Consider the following 24,584-nt stretch of genomic DNA (forward strand, 5'->3'; position numbering starts at 1 on the left):
TTGCCACAGTTCTTGTTTGTACATATAGATGTACATATAGATGAAGTCTTGCAACTCTTTAGATGGGTGTACCATTTCTTCCTAGAACACGGATTGTATTTCCATTCTTGGCATGTGCTGTTACCTGACTCATATTCCTGGTCTGGCAGCAGTGATGGAAAATAAGGCAAATCTTGCAGATAAGCATCCTGGAGAGGTATCTCTCTCTGATGGTGCCTTGGTCTGAATGTGTCCCCCCAAATTCACATGTTAAGGCTTTACTGTCAATGTGATAATATTAAGTAGTGGGTCCTTTAGGAGGTGATTAAGTCATGAGGGCAGAGCCCCTCATGAAAGGGATTAGTGACTTTATAAAAGGTTGAAGGAATGCCCTGAGTCCCTTTTCCCTGCCATCTCTTTTGCTATGTGAGGATACCACATTAATTCCCTTTTCCTCTTTTTTACCCTCCTGTCCCTTCTCCCATATTAAGACGCCTAGATGGTGCCATCTGTGTGGAATGCACCCTCTCAAGACACCAAACCTGCTGGTGCCTTGATCTCACCAGCCTCCAGAACTGTGAGAAGTAAATTCTTTATAAATTTGCTTTATACATTTATAAATTCTTTATAAATTACCCAATCTGTGGCATTTTGTTATAGCAGTAAGGCTACACTAAGATAGGTGGGGTCTTTTCAGGGTCTACAGGTGTGGAGAGGCTTCCATCTCCTAGCATGGGAAATGGAGCTGCTTCTGCAAGTTCTAGTGACTTTGGAGGGAATTAAGATTGTCAGGCTTGCCTACCCAAATGTCCCCATCCTAGTTCTCAGAGTCCCATTCTTTTCTTATGAAGGGCCTGACTTTGGCATAGAACTGTTGAGACTGTGCATTCAGTCTCCTTTGACATTCTGCTACAATTACATCCTGAGCCAGATTTTCAGCAAAGATTTCTTGGTGGCTGATGAGACAAGGATCTCTCTAAATGCTGCCATGAAGGCCTTGTGACCTTCACAGAGTGTCTTAGACAATTAGATGAGCTGAACCTAACACTTCTTTGTTGCAAAGCATCCAATGCTGTCAAAAGCAACCACCCTAGTTGACCACCTTTATAATTTCTAGTGTCACCATAGGGATGAAAATGAGCAATGCTTGATCCTAATCTTTTGCCCTCAGACTATACTTTAACATAATAAATCTACACACCTATGCATTAGCTCGAGTAACCTTGATGCTAGTGGATATCATGGGTTATTACTGCTTCCACTGACCACCAACAACAGAAATTGTTTTACTTTTAAATTATTGTTCATTCTAGCTCCAAAATCCCATCCTGACTTGGCTTTCTACAGTCATTCCTGCTACCAATTGTCACACCTTGGATTATTTAGAAAATAATACTTGGATTATTTAGAAAATAAAAAAAACTAATGCTTACTCAAAACATGCTAATACTTTATGAGAATGGAGTTTGTCTGGATCTTTCCTGGTTTTATCACTGAATATCCTACATCCTGGGAATTTACTCAGTTATAGGCAAACTGGGACAACTGATCACCCTAATCGAGTGGTGCAATTCCAGGGCAGCAAGCATGAGGGAAAAGGGGAATCAAAACAGGGAAGCAGGCAAGGCAAATGCAAGGTGATGTATTAAGCTGACCAGAACTTCAAGAGGAGAATATAGCTGATTTCTCACTTATGTGACTTACTTCCTGACAGGCTGCACCCAACCATTGCTCTTGAGAACATCCATTGGAAGGAGGAAGAAAAGGAATTTGTCTGCTAATTTCTTCCTGTCTCATCTCTTGCTGGGCACTACTCAATATATAAAGTGTTAAACCCCTGAAACTCAAGGCTGTGTCACTTAGTGTATTAGTCTGTACTCACGCTGCTATAAAGAACTACCTGAGGCTGGGTAATTTATAAGGAAAAAAGGCTTAATTGCGCTCAAGGTTCTGCGGGCTGTACAGGCTTCTGCTTCTGGGGAAGCCTCAGGAAACTTACAATCATGGCAGAAGGTGAAGGGAAAGCAGGCACATATTCACATGGCTGGCAGGAAAGGGGAGAGGGAGAAAGGGGAGGTAAGTGTGGGTCAGAAGGGGAAGGGAGGAGTGGGGGAGTGGGAGAGGAACTTCCAAACAACCAGATCTTGTAAGAACTCTATCATGAGACGGCACCAGGGGGACGGTGCTAAATCGTTAGAAACCACCCCCATGATTCAATCACCTCCCACCAGGCCACTCCTCCAACTCTGGGGATTGTAATTCAACATGAAATTTGGGTGGGGACACAGAGCCAAACCATATGACCTAGCTGTCCTGAATAGCTGCTGGGGAAGCCAGATTACATATCTCCTGCCACAGTACTTGAGTCTGAGAGGGGAGAAAGAAGCCATAGCATCTGTGGGCCTGGTGAGCTCAGTTCTCTGGGCACTGGAGCCCTGTGGCTCCCATTAAAATGGGCAGAATAGAGGTTGGACTACAATCTGGCCCTCACCCTAGGGATGATTAAAAGCAGGCATCCCCAAACTTTTTACACAGTGGGCCAGTTCACTGTCCCTCAGACCGTTGGGGGGCCGCCACATACTGTGCTCCTCTCACTGACCACCAATGAAAGAGGTGCCCCTTCCTGAAGTGCGGCGGGGGGGCCAGATAAATGGCCTCAGGGGGCCGCATGCGGCCCGAGAGCCATAGTTTGGGGATGCCTGATTAAAAGGCTGGAAGTAGGAGGAGGTGAGGCAGGTGAGGAACTGGGAGGCAGGTGTTGGCAGAGCAAATCTGGGGAGGTATTTAAATAGGGTACAATACAGTAGACATATGTTAATCAGTGGATTTGTCAGTATGTGTTAATTATTTTAAACTGGTGTGAAGGCAGCATAATATAGTGGTGAATGCTTATATCCTGGAGTCAGACAGACTTGGATTTGAATCCAAGTTTTGCTACTTAAAAGCTGTATCATTTTGGGCAAGTTACTTAACCTCATATGTAAAATGGAAATTACAATAGTCTTTTCCTCATATATTTGTTATGAAGAGTAAATGAAATAAGGCCTATAAGGTTATTATAAGAGTGCTTGAGATGTATAAAATAGTTAGCAAATGTTGGTAATTATTACTATTAATTGATGGTGGTACTTCTTAAAGATACATTACATATCAACTTAATCTGGCACATTTCATTCAAATGTGCTTTTACTTTAGTAAGACTAATATCAATAACCACTTCCTTTTTCTGAGTATTAGCTACGTATCCGGAATTATGCATTCAACATTCAACTCTGCATAAGATGTCTTCATTTTCCAAAGACTAATCCAGGATACAGAGAGCTTCTAAGTAGCTGAAAGGATTTTTTTTACAGTTTACTTGCATTTTATATCAGTCAAAATCCCTTTAAGAGACAGATGGCACATTTAAACTGGATAATTGAGGAATGTTATAAAAGTTGCAGGCAGGATAACCAATATCCTACCTCTTTATATTCTTCAGTTAGATCAGGGTTAACGGAAACCAACAAAGATGGTCCATGATATGGTTTGGCTCTGTATCCCCATCCAAATCTCATCACCAATTATAATCCCCATTTCTTGAGGGCAGGACTTGATGGGAGATGACTAATTCATGGGGGTGGTTCCCCCAGGCTTGTGATAGTGAAGGGATTCTTGGGAGATCTGATAGTTTAAAAGTGGCATTTTCTCCTGCGCATTCTGTCTCCTGCCACCAAGTGAAGAAGGTGCCTGCCTCCCCTTTGCCTTTCACCATGATTGTAAGCTTCCTGAGGCCTCCCTAGCCATGCAGAACTATGAGTCAATCAAACCTCTTTCCTTTATAAATTACTCCCGTCTCAGGTAGTATCTTTAGAGCAGTGTGAAAATGGACTAATACAGTACAGAACCCTAGGGTTAGGAATAGTCAAAATTTAATCTTTAACAAGAAGGTGGATGGAGAAAGAGGCTGACAAATGTACACAATACACATTACCTTGTGTTGCAGATTACCAGGCCCACTTCTGAAGTGAATGACTTCTGATGTGCATTTATGAGGAAGTAAATATCTTCAAACTTTCCGTTCTGAGAACCCCATATTCCTTTCCCCTGTCCTCTTTGACATAAACTTTTTCAATCTCATTCTGAGTCTCTGAACAGGTAGCCAACTTCTTAGTTGGAATTACTGTAGATTCCTACATATCTTAGGCTGTCTCTCCTGCTGAAGAAGTGAACAACCTGAGGTTGTGCCCTCTGGAAAGATTACCCTTCACCAATGCCTTTCAAGGTCACCCATGCGTAGGGCTGTATAATAACTATTGACTTCCAGCTGTTGCCAGCGTGCTATGCAGATCCACCTGTAAACCACATCCGAGCTTTTACCTCTTTCATTATCTGGTCAAAGGGAACACCCTATAAGGCCATAAATGTAGATAAATGGCGATATGGCAAAGCAATAGGAGCAGGAGCACGTACCATGGGAGTATAAACCAGCAACTTGAGCATTTTATTTATGCCCTTCCTGTCTTGTATATACCATTTCTAATTTACATAGAATGCTGCTGTGCAATACAGATTTATGTTAATATAAGTAAGAAAATACCCAGTTCATGAAAACCTTGGACAGGCTTCCAGTTTTCTACCAGGGCCTAGTAGCAAGCCAAGTATTCCTTTCAAATGAAGAATGGTTGATAGAAGGTTTTCTCATTGGGGTCTGCTTGGAGGTCCCATGCAGTTCTACTGTCTGTTCTTGGACACTTTTGATACTGGTATGTTGAGAGATAAGGCCCAGTAGCAGGACAACTAGCACCACAGCCTGCACCTGCCATAGTGTTTTATCTTGCTCTAGGCCCTACTTAATGGGTTCAAAAAGCACAACGAAATATAGTCTGTGTTGACTCCAGAATCGCTGTGCATCTTTCATTGTAATGGATTGTATAAGGAGAAGCAGCTTATTTCATTTAGAGGTGATATTCCAACATGCTTCAGACCACTGGGCCGCTAGAGACTTAAATGTCCCTTAATCTTGGTGTTTCTCTCCTACCCTCTGGCATGCATATATCTTGCTTACTTAGTCTACTTTCTGTTCACAGGGTACAATTACCATGATGTCATAATTATATTGTGTCAGAATAATATTCTATGGGAAATCAAGATGAACAAGGACTCTCCAGACTCTTATGGCAGGGAACAAGTGAGATGACATAGCCCAGAGTATATGCAGGTATACTGCTGTCCCTGCATGTGAAGGCAAACGGCTTCTGATCATCTTTGCTGATAGGAATATGTTAAACAATTTTGTTAGATTACTAGCTACAAATCAGGTGCCAGAGGTTCTATTTATTTGCTCCTATAAAATTAGCATGTCCAGAACAACAGCTGTGAATGAAACCATTATCTCATTAAGTCTGTGATTATCTACAGTCATTTTCCAAGATTTATCTAGTCCTTGCACTGGCCAAACTGTCAAGTCAAATGCGGATGTGATAAAAATACACCCTTAAATCTTTCAAGTCTTTTATGGTGACACTTGGTGTCTGTAATTTCCCTAGGGATGCAGCATTGCTTCTGGTTTACTATCGTGTTGAGGTCTTGGCAGCATTTCCAGGACTTCTATTTGGCCCTTCCTTCTATATTAGCCCTAACTTCATGGGTCAGGAAGCCGGAGTGAAAACTTTTCCAATTACCAAGTGTGTCTATTTCCCCTGTATATTCTAAGATGGGAGTAATAATTAAAGAATGTGTCCATGGTCTAACTGGGTCCTTTGTGGGGTGGATTTGGGCAAAAATGCTATCTATCATCTGAGCTACAAAAGCCTTCACACTTAAAATACACTTTCCTACATGCTCCCTAGGCTACTGATGATACCATTTGGTGGGGTCCTAAAACTCTTTCTGATTAAGTTTCTCCTCTTGAACTAGGCTACTTTTTCATCTGGGATATGTTGAATCTTATTCTGTGAGGTTACCATCTCAGGTGCAATCATTGAAAAGCTTTTACGCCGATGAAGGTTAGCTACAATCCAGGTGTCAGAAGTTTTATTTATTTGCTCCTATAAAGATACCAGAACCAGAGCCACAGATGTGATTGGAATCAACATCTGATTAGAGGAGAGTCTGGAGGGTCTGCTCCTCAAATGAGGGATGTTCAAGGGACTTGGGGGTTCAAAGTTCTCAGTTTTGTCTGTGTCTGTTCAAACGTACTTCCTCTCTTAGGATCTCATTTAGTAGCTTGTAAGCTTGGTCTTCAACTAAATGTGCTCCGTAACTTCAGGAGATGCCAACTATTTAAGCTGCTTTCAAGGCTTGCTTATTTTCCGCCTGTGCCCTGAGTTGAAAATAACGCTTTCAAGGTATTACCTCCTCCCTCATACTCTTTATAGGGTAATTTTAAATATAAGCTGATCCCACCATTTTTATAATCACTATCTCTGCCAGCTGACAAAACTCCACAGCCAGCCAAACTTTGCCCTCCACCTACACCATATAATTTGAGTTATTATGATGCCACTCAATCCACATGGATCACCAGTGTCCCATTTTCTTTTGGAAAGGTAGTTATCTATGCACTCCTTAAATATGTGACCCATCATATCCTAGCATTTCATTTTAGGGTTTCATGTCTTTGGGTTCATTCTGGTATCAATTACTGTATTATTCAGGGTTCCAGCATGAACTATAGTTCAAACGTTCAACTAGGTAATCGAGGTGAGTTAATAAAGAGGCGATTTACAAAGATTTGGGCAGGATTTAGAGGAGAGATGGTGCAATACATCAAAACTAGCAATAGCATGAAGGCGCAAAGGAAGAGAAGAGTTACCAGAACCAGGTAAGAATAGCTGTATGGAAGGGACCACCAGACAGAACCTAAGGCCTTTGATAGAGAGATATATGGGCAACCCACAGCTCAGCAGGAGAGGAGTAAATATGCTGTTGTCCCTCTCCTACATTTCAATCTCCTATTAATGTTCGCATTGACCTTAAGCCAGAACATGAGAGAGAGGGTTTAGCATCTGAAGCAACAGAACAGAGTGTAGACAGGTGGAGAGTAGATCAGAGGGTCAAATGAAAATATCCAACACAAGTCTAAATCCGGGGCTTCTCATCACTATATAGTAAAATGTTCACCTGACTCTATTGTTTGTAATATGTATATAGAAATACGAAATATAGAATTTTACTATTATTTTATCAGTCCCGGATTTCATTATTAATTCAGGATCAGGGAACGCAATTCTATGGTGGCATTTACTGACCAATCTGCAGATGGAAGTCACCACAGGGGGCCGGGCACGGTAGCTCAACCTCCCTCTTTGACAGCTTTCCTAGTAACAATTATTATTAAAGTAATGATCTCTGTCATCCAGTTGAGCAAACAAAAGGCTAGAAGTCATCCTCAGTTCTTTCTCTCTCCCTTTAGATACAATCCATCAGCAAATTATGTCAGCTCTTGTTCCAAAATATATCACCAGTTCATCCTCTTCTAACATATTAGGTCAAAACACCATCGTTTGTTTTCTAAGCTACTACAAATAAGCTCCTAAATGGATCCCTTATTTCTACCATTTCTTTGCCATAGTCTATTCTCCAAGCAGCAGCCAAAATAATCATTTAAAAACACTCAACATACACCAGCTCATATGATCACCCTGCTTAAATTCTCCAATGGCTTTACACCACACCACAAGTAAAGTACAAATTCCTTACTGTATAATCTAGTTTCTGCCTTCCTTTGTGCCCTTGTCTGATTTCCCTGATAGAACGTAAAATTCATGAAATTTGTTGGTTTTGCTTGGTGATTCGTTTGTTTGGTGGTGATATGGTTAGGCTTTGTGTTCCCATCCAAATCTCATCTTGAATAGTAACCTCCATAATGCCCATGTGTCAAGGGAGAGACCAGGTGGAGATAATTGAATCAAGGGGCGGTTTCCTCCATGCTGTTCTCCTTATAGTGAGTGAGTTGTCGCGAGAGCTCATGGCTTTATAAGGGTCTCTTCCCCCCTTTACTCGGCATTTCTTCCTGCGGCCTTGAGGAGGTGGTTCGTTGCTTCCCCTTCGCCTTTCACCGTGATTGCAAGTTTTTCTGAGGCCTCCCCAGCCATGCTGAACTGTGAGTCAATTAAACCTCTTTGCTTTATGAATTATGCAGTTTCAGGCAGTTCTTTATAGCAGTATGGAAATGGACTAATATAGTTGGCAATAGTCAATTCAATAAGCATTTATTGACTAAATGGTGACGTGAACAATCATAAAATTAATACAGGTAGATGGCTGTGTTGGCATTTGTTTTATTATTTCCTTATTTAAATATTTTTAGTGCATCAAAAGTTTACAAAATACATATACCTTAACAGTTAGTATTGTAAGTACCACCGTCCTTGAAACTCCCTGTGGTGACTTTTTTTGTTTTAAGATGGAGTCTTGCTCTGTTGCCCAAGCTGCAGTGGCGTGATCTCGGCTCACTGCAACCTCCACCACCCAGGTTCAGGCAATTTTCTTGCCTCAGCCTCCCTGAGTAGCTGGGATTATGGGTATGCACTACCACACCTGGCTAATTTTTGCCGTTTTAGTAGAGATGGGGATTTAACCATGTTGGCCAGGCTGGTCTTGAACTCCTGGCCTCAAGTGATCCAGCCATCTCGGCACCCCCAAACTGCTGGGATATTATGGCATTTCTAATTATGTGAACTCATCCTCTGAGTTTCTTACGTTAGAAACCTCAGTTATTTTCTACTTCTCTTTTCTCTCCGAGTGTAAAATGAAACATTATTCAATTAGCTAAATAAAATTTTTTTGTGAGAAATAATTTTCTCTCAGTACTTCAGCAATCTGTTAACATAAACTTTGATCACAGATCCATTACTGTTTTAATTGCATTCAAGACTGGAGAGAAATAACACAATTGGCAGATTAAGATATGAAATTTATTTTAAATCCTGTATAACAAAATATGACTTGGTATCCTAATGCATTTTGTTTCCTTACAAATATGCGAAGAGCTAATCACAAATAAGTGGCACTATTTAAATACTTAGAAAAATATTCAGTGTTATTCCCATCTTGGGTGATTGTGTATATGCTTCTTATCTGACAATTGGCAGCAAGTGAAATTGCATGGCTTTGCAAATGACTGCATTGCCAATTCATCCTCTCCCAGCTAAATGACTGATTCCTATCATTGCTGCCTCCCAAGGGGTCTCTTGTGCTGACGTGGGTGTTGATAGTCCTAAAATGGCATTTAAAGCTTCCAACCACCATCATTGGTGCAAGCCTGTAAAAAGCCTTTTAGAAAACACTGAATAGGGATCCTTTCCCCCTGGCAGAGGTGGAATGGGATACGGGCATGGCATTTAAGAAAGCAAATTATTGGTTCCCACTTAAATTAGCTTCATAACAAAACTGGGCCTCAGTTTATTCATCTGGAAAACAGAAAATTGCCTTTATTCTCTCAACCCGTGGTTCTCAGAGTCCATATGAGCTCTCCCTGTGTGATAGAATCAGCACTGTAAACCAGAGAAATAGAGGAGGGAACCCTTTACACCAGGCGTCCCCAAACTACAGCTGGCGGGCCGCATGCGGCCCCTGAGGTCATTTATCCGGCCCCCGCCGCACTTCAGGAAGGGGCACCTCTTTCATTGGTGGTCAGTGAGAGGAGCACAGTATGTGGCGGCCCTCCAACGGTCTGAGGGACAGTGAACTGGCCCGCTGTGTAAAAAGTTTGGGGATGCCTGCTTTACACCCTCAATCCTCATTAAAACAAGAGGCAGAAGCAATCACAAGCAATATCTAGTAAGGTATTCAGCACTTTGCAGATATAAACTGAAACTTCAAGAGATATGAGAGCAGGGCAGGAATCCACAGGTTCATGTACAGCAGAAGGCTACAACCGCCTCAGAGCTGTCTTTCTCCGTATTCTTCAGGGCTTTTCTTCTGTCAAGTGAGTGCTTTCTGAATCCAGGGTCATGTTGAAAGATCTTAGAACAGATTTGGGAGATTCTATTCTCACAGTCTCTGGAGCTAAGTCCCAAACTTTGCTCTAAAATACCCCTGTCCCTTTATTCCTCCCTCTTTGCCTCCCGATCTTAGAAGTAGGTAGAGCAAAGAGCCCTCTACATTCCCAACTGTCATGTGTAACAGATTTTTTTCCTGACCATACAGAAATGATAACATACAGAATCCCAGTGTCCTCATTGGTACAATAGGATAACACAAGATCTATCTCAAGGATTAAATGAGATGACACACAAAAATGACTTTGCATAGCATCTGCTATTCAGGAAGTGCTCAAGAAACATGAGCTATTCTTGTATGTTTGTCATTTAATTTCAAACTATGTCATATATCAAACTATTGCTGATTTATAATGATGGCGTCTTCGAAATTTATAATCTGTTATTATTTACTGCAGTTAATTCACCCTTCCATAAAGAAGAATTAACTATATTTGGATTCTATGTTCTGATATATGCACATATGGTTCTTCCTATGCATGCAAATCAGAGTTTTATTAACTCTATTCCTGTCAGATAAAAATGACAAATTATGTGATATTATTTACATTATTTTCTGCCAAAATACTAAGGATTTGCATTATTTATATCTTGCAGAATATCATGTTGACATATAAATCATCCTTACCAGTTTTTATGATCAATTCTTAATTCTTTTTTGTTGTGTTTTTTTGTTCTAAGACAGGGTCTCGCTCTGTCCTCCAGGCATGAGTGCAGTGGAATAATTAGAACTTACTGCCGCCTCAACCTTCTGAGCTCAAGCTATCCTCCTGCCTCAGCCTCCCAAGTAGTTGGGATTACAGAGTAGCTGGGATTATAGGCATCAGCCAGCACACTTGTCTAATTTTTAAATATTTTATACAGATGGATTCTTGCTATGTTGCCCAGGCTGGCCTCAAACTCTTGGGCTCAAGCAATCCACCCACCTCTGCCTCCCAAAGTGCTGGGATTGCAGGTGTGAGCCACTGTGCCTGACCCACTATCAATTCTATACTTAGGTCCATTTTAGATTTCCCAGCAGTCCTACAACGTCTTAGGCTTTGACTTGCTTCAGCTTGATACCAGTATTTTCTCTACTCTGAAAGCATTTTCAACATACATGCCTCCTTCTGTAACATAACTATAGGTGTGAGGATGGCACTAGGAGGGAGGCTACAGTCTTGAGCAGTCTCTGGGCCATCCCAAGAGCATCCCTGTGTGACTGGGAGAGACTAGAGTGCCTCTCTCTGAGGAGAAAAGGATGGAGATCCTTCCAGTGTGGGGCATGGGGTTAATCCTGACTTTGTGCTGTGATGTCTCTGGTTTCTTCGGCAATTTACCTTTTCTCATGAATTTTCAGGCAATAAGAAAGGTCATAGAGTCACATGACACAGAATTTCCAGCCTGTAAGGGTTTTAAAGTCTGTCTTGTCAAACTCCCCAAACACCACTTAGATCCGGTCCACAGTGTCTTCATATCAAGTGGCCATTTGAATGCATTTTTTCTCCTTAGAAGAGCTATGGCTCCACCTACCTGAGGAGCACTTGCTGAAGAATTTCAGGTGGTTCCTTAATCAAATGGGGTCAATATATACTTAAAAGCCTTTCATGAACTGTGAAGTAGAATCCCAATTTAGGCAAAGATTCTCCTGGTCTGTCATAAAACTGAACATAGAAGTAAATACCCAAAATAATAATTATAGCCAAATTTATTAAATCTTTAGTGTTAGTCCTGCACAATGAAAGGTAAAGTAAACACTGCTGATTGACGCAATTTCAACAATCCATGCATGTGGGATGTACCACTATTTCTATATACAGAGGAGCAAATCTGTATATAAGAATCTTACATAAGATGCAAACCTATATATAAGAAGAACTTAGAGAAGTTGCAAATGTTGTCCAAGAACCTATTATAGAGGCCACGTGATCAGTGATTTTTTTCCCCTCAAAATAATGTTGTATACAGTATGTGCGTGTTTTAGAGTTTACAAACTTTTTTGGCATACGTTATTTCTATTTGATTTTCATTCTCAGATGCTGGTGAGATTCTTCTCCAAATATATTATGCCTGTCATCTATTTTTGTACTTTTTATTAGAGAAGCTGAAAAGTATTCTTTAGAATATCATCCATATCTTAGAAACAAAGGGAGTTGAGTTGGGGCCTAAATGTTTTCTCCATAATTTGTTCTGGACTCGAGAAATTTCTTATCCAGGTTTTGGTACAGAGGCAGAGTCTCCAGTATTCTCAAGGAGGCTTTAAAATGGTTGACCTGGTGATGTGGCTCACACCTGTAAAACCAGCACTTTGGGAGGCCGAGGCGGGCGGGTCACGAGGCCAAGAGATTGAGGCCATCTTGGCCAACATGGTGAAACCCCATCTCTACTAAAATACAAAAATTAGCTGGTCGTGGTGGCACACACCTGCAGTCCTAGCTACTAGGGAGGCTGAGGCAGGAGAATTGCTTGAACCCATGAGGCAGAGGTTGCAGTGAATCAAGATTGTACCACTGCACTCTAGTCTGGTGTGTGGTAACAGAGAAAGACTGTTTAAAAAAAATGGTTAGCTAAAATGGTTAACTAAGACACTTAACATAAACGGCTCTCTCTCACCCAACCCTCTATAGTCTCATCAAAGCCACACTAAAGCCAGATGGAGCCGTTAGCTGTGAGGTTCCTTTCTGGCCACTAGAGGCCAGCAAGCCTCAGTCACAAACCTTGGAGTGGTGCATGCTTTTCCTACTTTGTGCGTCTAGTTGATTCCATATGAGGAAAATGATGCTGGAATGTTTCTTGAAGAGGCAGATGGTTCCAATGTGTACCACTGAGACGCCTCTGGTTTTTTCAGACATCCCAACATTTCCCTGACAGTCAGTCTTGAACAAATTAAGCAAGTAAAGAATGAGCGTCTTTGGGGTATCTCTGCCACATCTTCCAAAAGCCCCAATGCGTCCCTTTTCATTCTACTGCTTTTCTTCTTCCTTTCCCTGTTTGAAAGAAAGGAACAAAAGCATCAAATTTTATGTGATCTCTTGCCCACCCCCACATTGTTTAATTTCCTGGAAGCAGTAATACCTCGGTCCTTCCTCATTTCTCTTGAAGCTAAAATCCCTGTCTCTCCCTGCCTTTCTATCGCTTGCTTCTCTCTCCCCCCTACCTATTAGGTTGTGCTTGTAGAAGGAGATAGAGGGAGGCTACTGCAGCCAGAGAGAAAAAGGCAGAGCATATGGGAGAGGGCTTTGCCCAGCCGAGTACTCTGCTATACAGTTCTGGAGTTCCTATGCCTCCACGGAGGGGCCCCTCTTTAATATTTGTTCTCTGAATTTAAAGGCACTCTCTTTGAGAGTATCCTTATACTTTATTTCCTCTCCATCCCCTACCCCTTTTTTTGAGAGGGAGCATCGCACTATTGCCCAGGCCGGAGTACAGTAGTGCGATCTCGGCTCAGTGCAACCTCCACCTCCCGGGTTCAAGTGATTCTCATGTCTCAGCCTCCTGAGTAGCTGGGACTACAGGAATGTACCACCACGTCCAGCTAATTTTTTTTTTTTTTTATATTTTTAGTAGAGATGGGGTTTTGCCCTGGCCAAGCTGCTCTCAAACTCTGGATCTCAAGTGATCCGGCTGCCTCAGCCTCCCAAATTTTTGGGATTGCAGGCGTGAGCCATGGCATCGTGCCAAAGAATATCCTTATACTTTGAAAACATATGCTGAAGTATTTCAGGTACAGAGCCCTCATATATCCAATTTCCTCTCAAATGGCTCAGTAATATATATATATATATATATATATATATATATATATATATATATATACACATACACACACACATACATATATTTGTATTTGTATATATGTATGTATATAAGAGAACAAATGACCAAGCAAATGGGGTAAAATGTGAAAGATAGGTGGCTCTGGATAAAGGATCTGGTGATGTATATACTCTTCATATCCTCACAGTTTTTCAGTATGCTTGGAACTACCTCCAAATAAAACATGAAAGTTACTCTTTCTAAAATGAAGTTTTCTGTATACAGTCATCTAATTTTTAAAATATGCTGCCCACTTTTCCAAGCCATGGGACTTTAAAGTCACTTGACACACCCGAGCTGATGAATCAGGGGAGGAGGGAGCAGAGGTCCAAGAAGAACCCCTCCCTAGGCCCTCTCTAGTCCACTCCTCAGAAAATGAGCCTCCCTTCTGCACCCCATTCTCTCTCCAGACAAGTATGATTCAGGTGAAGCTATCTCCTTCCCACATGCTTTTCAGCTTTGCTTTGGACTGCCTCCCAAAGTGGCACACTGCTAATTCAACCCAAGCAGAGGCTCAAAAGCCCATGTACTCGATGTATAGAGCATCCTTGGCATAACTAACTCCATCTTAGGAAAAGACTTCATTTTACATTTCATGGGGCACCTCGCCAACAAAGATAAGATGTCTCGCCTAATGAAAAAATAAGAAATTAAGACTGTCTCCAACCAGATAAGGACATAAACAAACATGCTCTTCCACTATCAATTCTCACCAGAGGACTCTGACCATGAAAGAGCAGGTCTTCAGCAGCTCAAAATGGCCATCTTAACTGACACTGTCTTGTAGTCACTGATGATAAGAGCTTGGCATCTGCCACTGAAGGCACTGCCACATTAAAGACTCTACCTTGCAAGACCAAAGGACCAGCCAGCCCCGATCAGGGTTCCTTTTGTCATCTTGGTTCATTAGCCCTTTCTCCCATCTCTCTTTCTCTTGGTGTTAAATGTTTCTTTGTGGCCGGGTGCGGTGGCTCAAGCCTGTAATCCCAGCACTTTGGGAGGCCGAGGTGGGTGGATCACGAGGTCAAGAGATCGAGACCATCCTGGTCAACATGGTGAAACCCCGTCTCTACTAAAAATACAAAATATTAGCTGGGCATGGTGCCGCGTGCCTGTAATCCCAGCTACTCAGGAGGCTGAGGTAGGAGAATTGCCTGAACCCAGGAGGCGGAGGTTGCGGTGAGCCGAGATTGCGCCATTGCACTCCAGCGTGGGTAACAAAAGTGAAACTCCATCTCAAAAAAAAAAAAAAAGTTTTTTTTGTGGTGGAATATTTTGTCTGTAACACTTAGATATTGAAAGTATGGTTTGCAATATTGAGGGGCTTGAGCCTGTGTACTCACAGCTCTCAGTGCTAAGTGAATGGCAAGCACTAAGGAAAACTATCTCCTTGGAAACTCCATGTAGTATGTGGCTTTTGTGGTTGAGACAGCATCAATAACAGTCTCACATTGTGGAAAGACACAAAGATATATGGACCTGGTTATCTCTAACCTTGCACCGCTCATGATATTAGGCCTCGCTGTCTTGTTGCACTTGAAACCCTAGGACCACCATGTGAATGAGCTTGAACTAGCCTGCTGAAGGATGAGAGACACATGTGTGGCAAAGTCATCCACATTGCCCCAGCTGACACTGAGCTATTTGCGAGACATATGAGTGATACTACCCTAGCCCATCTATGCCTGGCTGAGCCACCAGCTGGCCACAGACAAAGAACAAGCTTAGCAGACATCAGGGAAGCAGCCCAGACAAGAAAATTGCCCCGTACTCAACCAGTAGGAATGTTGTACTTGCACTCTGAGGTTCTTACCATAGCATCAGATCACACAGAGAACTACCTTGCTCCCCTGAGTGTATGGCTTCCTCTGGCTTCCTTCTTGACTAACTGGGATTCAGCCGATGGTCACTTGCTGAAATAAAGAACAAGAAAGTGCTGTGACATGGAACATTATGACTAATTTCTTTTCAGATTTTCTACCTAGAATGCAGCTTCTCTAAGGCTATAAAATCATTGCCCTGAGAAGAGCAGCCAATTTTTCATGATAAATTGCTATTCTCTTTAAGAAGTGAAACAGTTAAATGCATGTGTGGCCTGCTTGTCTTGATGACAGGCTCTATCTAGAGGGTGATATCTTTATCAAGAAGTAGTCAAGATGTAGATGAGTACCAGCAGGATTACTGGAAAAACACTCCTCTGCTGTGTATTTCATGATAGCAATGGCCCCATCTATCTCTAGAGAGGGAACGAGGCGGCAGCCAGAGAGGGTTTTGTAGTTCTGTGAATAAAGGTTTATTACTTTCCTCTACCTTCCATCAATCAGTTCAATGTTAGGAGAACTAAAAAGGAAAAAGCAAACCTAATCTTTGTTTCTGCTCATAAAATAAAGGGCAGAATATTCCCTGTTTCCTGACCTTGAAAGTAACTTTTTCATAGTTGGATAAAACCAAGGAACATGGTTTGATTAGAACTGGAAAGAAGAAAAGAGGATCTGGAGCTTTGAACCTCAATGTCAACATTTGTCCAGCTATCACAGGTCAAGTCTGAAAACATTTATGCGTACCTACTCTGTGCCAGAAGCAAGGTAGGTGATGTGGAGAATACAGAGATGCACAGGACAAGGTTTCTGTCCACTCTGGGCTCATAAAAGAGCAGGCAGTGAGCAATCGTATGCAACAGAGGGTAATAGGTGTTAAAAGCAGAGGACAAACAAATGAAGAAACAGGGAATGGATGAATGAATTCCAACTTTGGGACCAGAACAATTTAATAGAAGAGGTGAGCTTTGAGAAGAAACTTCACTTCCATAGGCAGAAGTAGTAGGGATGATAGTTGCGTGAGAGATTGGGATAACTAGGGCAGCTGCCTGGCTTGAGACACAGGAGCCATATCTTGAGAATTTCCTACCCTTGGGCTATTATGTGAGAGAGAATACATTTACATCTCGTTTAAGCCACTGTTTTTTTTTTTTTGTTTGTTTTGTTTTGTTTTTTTAAAGGTGGCAAGAAGGGAAATTGTAGACAAAGAGGCGGGCGTGCGCAAAGGCAGAAAACTGGAAAATGTGCTAAGCAGGGCAGAAATTGCAAGGATCCCATGAAAATTGAATGGGCAGTAGGGCTAAGGTATGGAAAGAAGAAGGTTGACGAGAGGTTGTTAGAAAGGTAGACTGGGGTAAGGTAACGGAGGACCTGAATGTATGCTGCATATTGTATTTGAAAACATCATTTCCTCTACAAAGAATTTTATTTGCTACTTTCAGGTCTGGGGACACTAGTAATTCAGGATCACTCAATCATATTTTAGGGCATGAATGTTTTTGGTCTCTTGGATAACTTGAGGCCAGGCTGCAAGTTCATGGTCGGTTGGTTTCTAGCTCTTCCTGACTCCTAGGGTGGTTTATCAGGGACCCCACTGTTGCAACGCCTTAGATTCTGACTGTTTTCCTCCTGCGAGAAACTGTCAAAGCACAACTGGGACTCTCAGCTTCCTGATCAGGATTCACAACGGCTCCCAGGACAAAAGCTGCCTACTGTGGTACCTTTCTGAATATCCTATGATAGTAGCTGTTCCTCACTATTTTGTTACCTTCTTGATATTTTCAAGAAGATTTGGGAAAATTGTCCTGCTCCTTTGCTAGCTCCTTGTTCTGAGTTATCTAGAGCACTTTACTGGGTGTGGAAGTTCTACTGAATTGCTACTTTAGATTTGTGATCAGAAATCTGAAGAAGACTCTCAGGCCATTTCTCAGTCCATTTAGAAAACTGTATTTTTTGTAAACATCATGGTGATAACTGATTAAGGTAAGAACCATTAATGAATAATAAAACTAGTGGATTCAAGATCCATATTGGGGGTGGGTGGTGGCAGTGGTGGCACAGGGAGAGAGAGAAAGAAAGAGAAAATGAGAATGATTGATTGAGCCAATATGGCTAACAGTTAACATTGTTAACTGATAAACAGAATGAATTATTTATGGGAGCTTTCTGTTCTGCCCTTTCAACTTTTCTGTAGGTTTACAATTATTTTTTTAAAAAATGTTAGAGACCAACTTTGTTAAAAGCTGTTTAAGAACCAACCTTTGGAATGAACAAGATGGAGATCTCAGTGTATTTCAGATTTCTGATCATAAATCTAAAGTAGCAATTCTGATCATAAATCTAAAGTGCGGAGTAATCGTAATACATCAAGTAATTAATCCATTCTCTCTTTGAGATAACTAATGTTCTTTCTCCTCAAAATTTCAGCACCCCTTTCCGCCTCCTCACTCTCCGCTGGTGCTCTCAGTTCTTGCTACAGTGGAGTTTAGAAACAAAATGAAGAATGACTTTCTTTTCAATGCTTGTCATCATAACTGCATCCCTACCCATGTGCTTTTCCTATACAGCAGACAAAGTGTCTGCACTCCTACTAGGACCAAGTGGTTTACTTATCAGTGGATGCCATCCCTTTGGGTATCCTCAGTGACTTTTCTTCTGTCATTTGTCTCTTTATCATGTATCCTCTTTTTCTTTTCTTGCTGCATCATTATAAAAACATTCCCACCATATATGTAAGTGGTTTCATATTGAACACAGCTCTTTCCTACCCACATATTCCCATTTGGTGAAGCAAAACTCCCCAGAGGAGTTGTCTCTCACTTGCTGCTGCTTTCTGAATCTCCCATTCTCTGGTCAGCAGATTCTGTTCTGCTTTCATTCTCAGCACTTGGCTGACACCTCTCCTGACATGCTTGCTCATGACCTGCATCTTGTTCAATCCAAAGGTCAAATCTCAAGCAGCTTTTAACATAGTTGGTCTCTTTCTTTTAACGTTTTCTTTTAAAATAATTCTTCACTTACAGAAATGTTGAAAGAGTAGAAGACAAACCTCCCATAAATCCTTCATTCGGTTTATGAATGGCTGACATTGCTAACTGTTGGCCACATTGGCTCTGTCATTCTCATTTTCTCTGTCTCTGCCTCTGTCCTTGCAATGTAGATCTTAAATCCATTAGTTTTAGTACCCATTGATGATTCTTACCTGAATCAGTTAGCACCATGATGCTTGCAAAAATACGGTTTTCTAAATCATTGTTCCGTCTAGACGTATTAGTTATTATTAGTTAGCATGTTAGAAAGAGCTTTTTCTTTATCTACCAATCTGTCAATCTATCCGACCATTCAGCTATCAGTATGGACTTACAGAGTTTTATTTTATTCAGTGGGTTATAGTTCATTGCTTCCATTACATATTTTAATGTTAAATTGTCCCACATTTGGCCCGTGGGATCCCCTTCAGGCTACTTATGTATACTTTTGACATACCCCATTATTTTCTGAACACTTTCTTACTTTCTGACACACTAAAAAAGTAATGCTTCTGGCTCATCCCGTACTTTCTATCTGCTAGCCCTGGAATTGGCCATTTGTTCAAGGATCCTTGGTTCCTTTTAGTGGGAAGTGGTACCTAGAAACAAAGATCTGATAGGAAGTGTGTTTTTTGCTACAGTGATGTTTTCCTTTCCTTACAGTGGAAAGAGCTTAGAAATAAGTGGAGTTCATCACAATACATCATCAAAGTACTCTTCCCAGTCTTCACTCAATCCATATTTCTATCTTCCTTTTACAACAGTGAGAAACCTGGCTCCCAATGTTATCAGTGTATTTACTCATTTTCTCAAGACTACAACACAGAGTAAAGACTGCAAAATTGCAAACCCACACCACTGAGAAAAGCAAAATAAAACCCATCAACTAGAGTTTAAGGTTTGTGTGCAGTTCTTTTTGTCTTTAGATTAAGGATATATTGTCAATGCGCTGTGTTCAAAAGTTAACATCTCTTGCCAATTCTGTGTTCAGTAAAGCCACATTAATAACTTGAAATCAGACACCAGGGAAGTATTTCCTTATTTTTGATAATGCTTTTTCTTATACTTCATAAGTAATCTATCAAATTATGTCTATAATCTGACCACTTTTTACAGTGCATATCATCTTCTAGCAGCTATATCTCTCACTAAACCATTGTGGTGCCTTCTGACCTAGTCTCTCTGCTTTCATTACTACTCACCCATCAGCCAGTGTGACCAAATCATGTCACCCTCCTGCTCAAAATTCCCCAACAGATTTCCTCGTGCTTAAAATAAAATGTAATCTCCTTATCATGGTCTACAAGACCTTTTGTTATCTAGACCCACCCACCTTATGACCTCACCTCCTACGGGTTTCCCCTCTCCTCACCAAGCCTGCTGCTATAGTCACATTAGCCATTTTGCTGTTCTTTAAACACACCAAACTCATTTCTCCCTCAAGGGCTTTGTACTTGCTGCTACATCTGCCTGAAACTGTCTTTTTTTCTGTGGGGAGGGGGTGCAAAAGGGACTTTATACAGCTTTCTCCCTCACTATAGTTAGGGCTCTGTTCAAATGTCACCTCCTTTGAGACGCATTCCCTGAAAAATCCCATCTAAATTTGCAGCACTTATTTCATATCATGCTCAAATTCCTTAGCCTGCTACTTTTTTTCAAAGCATTTATTATCACCTTATCACCATCTCCAGAATGCCTGCATTAATTATTTTAATGTTCACCACATATTCCCAGTAGTTTGAACAGTATACCTGGCACATGGCATTTAATAAATATTTGTTGAATAATTGAATAAGTGAAGAAATGAATTATAAATTTTTTAGCTCAGATCTTCAGGATTCTCACATTGCTGAGAAATCATTTTAGTTAATTCCCATTTATCTTCCTAATGGCTACTTCAGACATTTTCTGTTTTGTTTTGTTTTGTTTTTATCCCCCCAAACATTCCTTTTTTTTTTTTTAGCTCAGTAGGTAGTCACAGAGAATATTTGCTTTCCTTTTGTAGTTTCCCAGAAGTTTTAGGAGGCTTTTATTATGTTTTCATATTCTTAAAGTATAAGTTAGAAATGTGCTTTTCAGCCAGTGTGATGGCAGTGACACCAGTGCTGGCTCTATAGCACCTTTATGCAAATTAGAAAAAGGTGTCCCCTCTGGGTAGATGTAGTCCCGGGAACTCACAGTGAAGTGGGAACAGAGTGCTCTTACATGGATTAGGGAAAAAAGCCTTAACAGACTGAGTTACCTTGTTTACTGAGAAAATAATACCCCTCGAGGAATTCCCATACACTCTCAACTTTATCCTTCCCTCCTTTCTTCCTGCCTTGGGAAAAGTGCTAATGTTTCGAAGGGCTTTGATCAAGCCTAGCTTCTCTACATAGGTGCTTTGTTCCTATCATACACCACAACATACACTGTGTACATTATCCTCATTCTCTCTGGAATCCTGATCTTCTCCAACTTGCTTCCTCCTTTCTGAACAGCAATAGGTTCAAATTGCCATGAATCTATTGTTACCATCCCTTCCAACCCTGATAAACAGCTGCCTTATCTATTCCTTGATGTACCACGTGCTTGAGAGTAGACTCTACCTCACAGCCGTTTCCACCTATGCTAACCCTTCTAATTGTAGAAATTGGTGGCCTTTTATTATCTTCTCATTTTGTTTGACCTTTCTGCCGCACTGTGCCATGTGGTGGATACTCTGTTCTTCTCAAACACTTCATCAATAAGCTTCCAGAGCATTCCTTGCTCCTGGTTTTCTCCTTATCTCTTTGGTTGCTGCTTGGCTTTTCCTGATTCTTCTCCCTTTTCCAGATCCTCAAATACTGGAATTTCCTATGGTTTCATCTTTAAGGATTCTCCCTTTTTACTTCAAACAGTCTAATGAAATACAGCTATTTATGTATTAACAACTCCCACTTCCTAGCCAATTATCAGACCTACATTTCTACTCATTTTACTACATATAGACCATATTTCTTGTTTCTACATAGATTTACTACAGACATCTCAAACTCAACCTGTCTGTATTATTCAGGGTTTTATCACAGATGCAAAACCATTAGGAAATCACGTTTATAGGATTTCTTATAAAGACTTGATCTTTTGCACTTAAAGAAGTCGGTAAATGGTGTCAGTAAGGTTGTGGTATTTACATTGGATTCTGGAGGTTGAAATCAACAAGGCAGTTAGCTAGGAAGGGAAGAGATGGTTATAAAATGAAGTAGATCCAAGACAAATAGGAACCCATGAGGAAGAACTGAAGTCTGAGTCAGTCTTTCACAGCCTATGTCTATAGCTTTGATGATGTCAGTGTTCCACAGTGGACTGACATCCTTTGATTTAGAGGTAATCATGCATCCGGTCTAGGATTCAGAGAAGGAGGGGAGGATCAGGAGGAAACTGGGGCAGCTCCAGGTCCAGCTGCTACCCCACACTAATAAGGTGAGCCAATAAGTAAGTGACAGTATACATGAACAGCAACATCACCTAGTGCCCCTGAGCTGACCTTCAGAGAATAAGAAATATTAATACAATCCTGCTTGAAGGACATCTTCTGAATCTCATCCGAAATGTTTTCTGTGACCAACCCTAATCAGAAAAACTCAGGGAAGGGAATTCTGGGCAATAGAAATTAGCCCAGGCAAGTCGACATGTCACAAAGCCATCACACTGTTTAAAATCAGATTCACTATATTCCAGTGCCCTCTTACTCAGAAAAGTACTCTTCCTACAACCGTTTCTATTTTAGAATATACCATAACCATCTACCTACTTACCTAACCTAGAAACTTCTGAGTCACCCAAAGCATTTATCCTTCTCCAACCCTGCTCACTCCTACTCCTGCCATATCCAGTCAGTCACCAGGTCTTTTTAATCCTAACCTGTGATTTTTTTTTCCCCCACATTTATCTCTTCATGCAATCGCATGCCCTAACTAAGTTTTGTCTGATACATATGCTGGAAGCTCTGGTCCCAGTTTCTCCAGTTCCTCCCCATCCCTTTCAACTTCCACGTAGCTACCAGGATGACCTTTCCAAAATGTAGATATAATCATGACATTCCTTATTGTGCTATTTTTTGTAGATCTTTTAATCTACAGAATGTACCAAAACTCCCAAACATGTAGATTACATTGTTGTTCCCAGTTCTTTACTCTGTGCTGTGATAGAATTGTATGCCCATGCTTTTTGCCTTGTGACTTTGCAATTCTTGACATAATGTGAATATGACATGCTTCCTCATTCTTGTGACTTGCAACTGGCTGATGTGATGTGAGTGGACTTTAAATGTACTTGTATAGTTTGGATCCCCCTCTCTAGCTTCGGCTATTGTCATGAGAAATGCATGCCCAGAAATATATGCTGTGTACCTGTAGTTACAGGTCCCAGAATGGGACATGTGGAGCAGAGCTGGCTTGCAGCCTGGAGCCAAGTCCAGCAGAACCCAAGCAGGACCAGCAAAAATCAACCAAATAAGCCAAACCTCAGCTGCCCCACCTGTAAGTTAGAAAATAAATGTTTACTGTTGGAAGCTACTAAGATTTTGGTGGTTGTTACACAGCATTATTGCAACAGTAGTTGAGGAATACGTGTAATATAAAGGCCCTCCACAATTGAAACCCAGCCAGACTTCTAGTGCCAGTCTCAAACCATTTTCTCTCATGCACCCACGGTAATACGTACCCTCACATAGTGAGTACCTGTATCTTTCATGCCAAATTGACTTGCTCAGTCACCAAGCTAGGGAGTAGCAGAGCTATAATGCATGTATGTCATAGTCCACAGCAGTGAGTATTATCCTCACATTTCTGCTTTGTTAAACTGCTCTCCAGCCAGGGAGTTGGTTTAGATTCCCTTGGGATTCCCAAAACCTGCCTATGACATGAAACCTATACTTTTCTGTCTACTTTTGTAGGGTTAAGCCTCAGGCTCCCTTTTATATATGGTCTGATAATAACGACTAATATCTATCGAGTGTTATGTTCCAGGCACTGTTCTATGTTTTTATTTCACTCTTCACAATGACCCTATGAAATAGGTAATATCATTACCACTATTTTACAGAGTAGGAAGCTGAGGCCCAGAGAGTCAAAGTAGCTTACAAGCTTGTACAATGAATTACATATCGGATTCAAATCCAGGCAGTTTGACTCCAGAGCCTCTACTGTTAACCACTCTGCTGAATTCCCATCCATTGATATTGACCCTTATGCTCCTGTGGTACTCTGTACATGCCTTTATTATAACTCTGTACATTTCGTGATGATTATTTATGCTACTATTTCCCCCACTTCACTGTGAGCTTTTAAAAGTCAAGGGCTCAATCTTAGGTGTCCTTATATGTCTGCTATCTAGTAAGGTGGCTGGCCTATAGCTAGTTCCCACTAAGTGTTTATGATTGCTATTTGCTGTTGACCTGCTTTGTCATCAGTCAAATTTTCATCGTACATTGCTGGAGAACTGGTCCAAATTGCCTTTCTCTGAAACATGAAAATGACACAATGTATTTCGAGAGTGATTTATAGAAAATCATGTATTTCATACAATGGGAAAGGGTGTAATGATAAGGAATTTTTCAAATTTCCCCTCAGGCACTTGCCTTTTAAACATCAATCAAACAATCAACAAATCATGCCTGTGCACCTCCTATGCATCAGAAACATGCCAACCACTCGTACTAGAGGTGGCTAACTAATTACTTTGTGTTCTGGTGGCTGTATTTCATTTTTTTTTTCCAGATCCAGTCTAGTTTTCATCTTTGAGCTGGTGAGATCAATGCATATGGAAAGAAGATAAAATAAAAATTTTACCTGACAGCCTTTTTCTGGAAGCTTCAATGGCTTTGGAAGAGTTTATTGATTCCAAAAGAAAAATTACCATTCTCTTTTATGGAAGGGTAAAAAGAAGGAGGGTTTAGTGAATAAAAGGAATCGGACTAATTAGCATAGCCTTTTAAAATCTGGGATTATCTTTAT

Source organism: Saimiri boliviensis, chromosome X (genome assembly GCF_048565385.1).
Source record: "Saimiri boliviensis isolate mSaiBol1 chromosome X, mSaiBol1.pri, whole genome shotgun sequence".
Classification (NCBI taxonomy): domain Eukaryota; kingdom Metazoa; phylum Chordata; class Mammalia; order Primates; family Cebidae; genus Saimiri; species Saimiri boliviensis.